General features: G+C 30.3%; 1 long non-coding RNA gene across 1 annotated transcript; it reads left to right on the forward strand.

The window, feature by feature from the left end:
- The first annotated feature begins 4,173 nt into the window (after positions 1-4,173).
- LOC110876912 lies at positions 4,174-4,643 on the forward strand. The gene is made up of 3 exons (XR_004887712.1): positions 4,174-4,292; positions 4,402-4,470; positions 4,570-4,643. It is a non-coding gene; the product is annotated as an uncharacterized LOC110876912 (long non-coding RNA).
- The last annotated feature ends 176 nt before the right edge of the window (positions 4,644-4,819 follow it).

The following is a 4,819-nucleotide window of genomic DNA, read 5'->3' on the forward strand; positions in this document are numbered from 1 at the left end:
TGTTCGGTAGTATTTAATCCTTTAGATCATGCTACGTTTAAGTTAACAACTTATCAGGATGGGGTTAGTCGTGGGTCTTTCTGGACATATATGCTACCTCCATCATGCAATTTTTATGTAAGACAAATGTGATTTTATTTTTCCTAATGTATTGAATTATAATTTATAGATTTATAGATACTAACCTTTTTACTTTTTTTTATCATCCTACAGGTCATTCCTGAATGTATTTTGCCCAAAATTTACGATTTTTCGTCAAATGATGTAACCTCTACTGTGATGATCGACAACCAAACGTTTAACGTTTCCATTGTAACTAATGACGGCAAAGTCGGTTTTTCCGCTGGTATGGATGTAATTATTAGTATGTTTCAGTTGGAGGTTGGTTGTTATTTCTTATTCACCAAAGGTTTTGGACATTTCTTCTATTTGAAAGTCTTTGGAAAAAACGGTGTTGAAATCACATATCCTAACTTAGATTTTGATGAGGTAAATTAAATATATGTACTTAATTCTATGTATTATACATATCAGAATGTAATTCATTTTTTATATATTAATTTGCAGATTGAGGTTGCACCTATAGATGTTGAAAATGAAGTTGAAGAACAAATACATGGTGGTGTTACTCGGTTTGTTCGTACGGCTGGTGAAGATTATTTTGTAAGTTTGGATATCATCTTGAAAACTGATAAAACACATAAGTTTTATGTTATTTTATTTTATTTAATGAATATTAATATTTTTTATTAATTTTATTTAAATACAGAGAATTCCTGATCCTGTTTCACGCATGGCTAAGCTTCATGAAGGGTTAAAAGATTTGACCATAAAATTTTTGCATCTGGACCCGCCACTGCAGATTACTAACGGTACCAGACGTGAAAGAAGAACCAATGGTCGTGGTTATAGATACGCTTTAACCTCTTGGAAGAAGTTAATGAAAGCCGCTCAAATTAAGGTCCGTGACCAGGTTCACTATTCTTTTGATGAAAATAACCAAGTCTTGACTATTAAGAGGGTTGTACCTTACGTTAACCGTAATAATTAGATATATGACAATTATGGCATGTTTTTGGCCTTTCAAGTTTTTTTGGTTATAACATTGGTTTTGGACTTTAATTTCAAGTTTTTATATATCTTTCAATCTATTTCTTATTTTAACCACTGTAAGAAAATACTTAAAAGTATAATCTATCATTTTAGTAATTTATATTCCCACTAAAACATCTTATCATAGATAAAACCACGATATTCAAACTACTTTTATGGAAAAAATTAATTTGATATATTCAGTATAACATTGCTGATTATTGTTTACAACTAAATATATAAAAAAAACAATATATAAACTAACTTTGCATATATGAAAAAGTATTATGAACTTAGTATTATATCTTCAACATATTACACTATGTTGTTACATTATAAACATTTTATAAACCTTCCAGAATAGTTTTTTTATTATATATAATAATTGCAGAAAGTCAGGTACGACATAGTAGGTTGCATATTTATAAATGTTTTCATTATTTTGAAATTTACTAATCATCAAAATTCCCTCCATTCCTTGCAATTTCAAATTAATAACTATTGAAATTGTTAATATGCCCCATGTGTTTTTTATCCAGTGTAATCGTTTACAAATCTATAATAAGCCAAAAAAAATATACAAATTTAGTATACGTAGTTATGCCCATTATATGGATATGTTCGTCAATGTGTGATATGTCATAGTTCAATGCTGAGTTTAAAACTGCTAAAGTTGTAGAATGTTCCATAGTTTCAAATTCAATTAAAGGTTAAGAAGGAATTTAATATTGACAATCCGTATACTAAGTTGGTTAGTTACATTTCATTTTCTAATTTTTTATGACATATTACCATATTTTTGGACATTTAGATTGATTGACTATATTTTTAGAAAATACCTTCATATTACATATTTCCATTTTCATCGTATATTATAATTGATTGTGTTCGATATTTTAAATTTTTATACTATACAATGTTTACTTAATTAACTTTGCCTACCTATTATAAATATTCTTTAAACATTTCACATTGTAATCAGTCTTATCTACTCAGCATTTTCTCTATCACTTTTCATAATCTTTGGTAAGAATACCATTGACAGTTCTATACGATATTGATTTATAATTTATTACAATGTGTTAGTATATAGTGTTTTTTTTCTAATCTTTACTTTGAATTTTATGCAGAAATGGAAGAAGGTGCAATCACATTGTTGAATAATTTGGACCTCAATGTTGATAACTATACCATAAGAATACGCATTGTTCGTTTGTGGACAAGAGCTGATTTCAATAACGCTAGAAAAGTGTATTGTTATGATATGATAGTCATGGACAGTGAGGTAAGTGTTCATATACGTATGTTATAATTTAAGTTTATATACTGTTAATTGTCAAAGTACGTATTATTTGTCTAAAATAATGTTGTTGTTTGTCAGGGAACAAAAATGCAAGCTTTTGTTTTGGCTAAAAACGCATCTGGATATCAACATCTTTTGGAAGAAAAGCGTTGTTTGACGATTAGAAATCCTTCATTGGGTGAGAATCATCAGAAGGTCAAGTACGCTAAAGGTGGTTTGAAGATTAACCTTACTAACAACACCGTTGTTGAGGAATGCCACGAGGCTATTGGTTCTGAATGGGGTTTTGATTTTACTCCGTTTGATTCAGTTGTGGAGGATCCAACAGTTGATAACAAGTTTTTTAAAAGTCCAATTGGTATGATATACAATTAAAACTATATAACTAAACATAACACATTTTTTATTTTGTTGACACTATTTAATTTTTATCCACAGATGTAATTGGTTTTGTGGTCAAAAGTTTTCCCTTCGAGGTAGACACGGAAACTAATAATGGACAAAACCAGAAGAAAGTCACCTTTATGCTTGAAGACTTGAAGTATTTATTTATTTTTTCTTCACTTTTATTCTTTAATATATTTTTTTTATATTATGTATTCTGAACTGCTACTTTGTTTCTATTGATTTCAATAATGTTCAGCAATAAGCAGATCTTTGTGACACTTTGGGACGGTTATGCGGATCAAATAATGGAGTATGAGAGCAGCAATCGAGGTGAAAAAAATGTCGTCGTAATCATTCAGTTTGGGAAATACAGATTCTGGGGAGGTATCGTATTACTTCAAATATATTGTGTTTTTTTCTTTATGGTTACATTTTGAATAATTGTTTACATTAATTAAAATAAATGTATACATCTGTTCAGGGCATTTGTCTGTTTCAAATTTGTATACTGTCACCCGAGTCTTAATTAACAGTGATATTGATGAGGTTGCTGAGTTTAAACAAAGGTTCACTATCCTAATAAGTTTTTTTAAATTTCCTATGCATTTCTGTGAATCTAAATTATTAATTTTTATTTTTTTACTAGATTTATCGAGAAACTTTCTCCCGAAATGTCTTCCAGTTATTCTGGCCTAAGTTCTTCTGTTGTGAAGTCTGCCACTGAAGAGTTCCTTTCTGACCTCACTTTTTTTCCCATTGGGTCGTTAAGCTCAATAGATACGGTAACACGGATAACAGATAGTTTTTATATGTTTTACACTATCCATTTTTGTATACATTATATATATCTTAAACACAGACGAGGTTTGTTGTCATTGTTGGCACTATCAAGAGTTTTGCATCGAACAATGAGTGGTTTTACAACGCGTGCACAAACTGCAACAAAAAGGTTTCAACCGTTACTGTTGTTAAAGAAAAGCAGGATGGTACTGATGGTTTTGAAGAGGTTACTGTCTTGGAATGCAAGACTGATATTTGTAATACAAGGACCGTTTCATCAATTCCACGGTAAATATTATCCATGTTAAGTTTTGTTTGTCAAAATAAGTAAATCTCATTTATATTTGTTTGCAGAATTAGGCTTTATATACGTGTCCAAGATTGCACTGGTATTGTGAGTCTAACATTGTTTGAGCGTGCGGTGACAAAGCTTTTGAATGTTAATGCTAATCAGCTTTTAGACAACAACATTGAAGTATGTAGTAAATAATTCATTTTATCATATTTGTGTTTATTTTAAAAATATTAATTATATTTTATTTTTCAACAGTTAGCAAACGAAGGAAGCTTTCCAAAGGAGCTAAATTCATTACTCAATATGAAGTTTGTCTTCAAGATTGTTGTTTCTTCTTTTAACATCAGCAAGAAGTCTGATGGATACTCAGTCTCCAAGATGACTGATAACCCGGTTGTTTTGTCCGAGCTTGATAAACATTTTGACACTATTCAGGTAAATTTATTCCAATTCACCTTTATACTATTATTACAATTTTCCAACAATGTTTAACTACTAATTAATATCATATATGTTTTTAACTTAAAAAATTAAAAAAAATCAGCCTATTGATGAGGAAGCCGTCAATGTCGAACCATCCGATTCAAATCGTAATGATGATTTGCCTGTTAAGGTTTAGTATCCTTTACCTTATCTATGATTCAACTTTAACTCATTATATGTTAAATGTATGTTTATAACTCATACCTATTTATTTATTTTATTTTACTAGGATTCTATATCCCAAACGGGAGACGATGTAACCCCTTGCTCAAATGTGTTTAAAGTTGGCTTTACAACATCGTTTGGTCAGAAGGATGCTGACTTTGATACGAGCAGCGAGCGTGACTTGAAGCGCAATTTGGATACCGTGTATGACGTGGATGATGTATCTTCGCAGTCTTCGTCGAAGTCGTGTAAAGATGGTGGTGTGGATGCAGTTCTTCTAATTCCAAAGAAAGAAAAGTAGTCACCTATAATTC

This window comes from Helianthus annuus, unplaced genomic scaffold (genome assembly GCF_002127325.2).
Source record: "Helianthus annuus cultivar XRQ/B unplaced genomic scaffold, HanXRQr2.0-SUNRISE HanXRQChr00c038, whole genome shotgun sequence".
Lineage (NCBI taxonomy): Eukaryota > Viridiplantae > Streptophyta > Magnoliopsida > Asterales > Asteraceae > Helianthus > Helianthus annuus.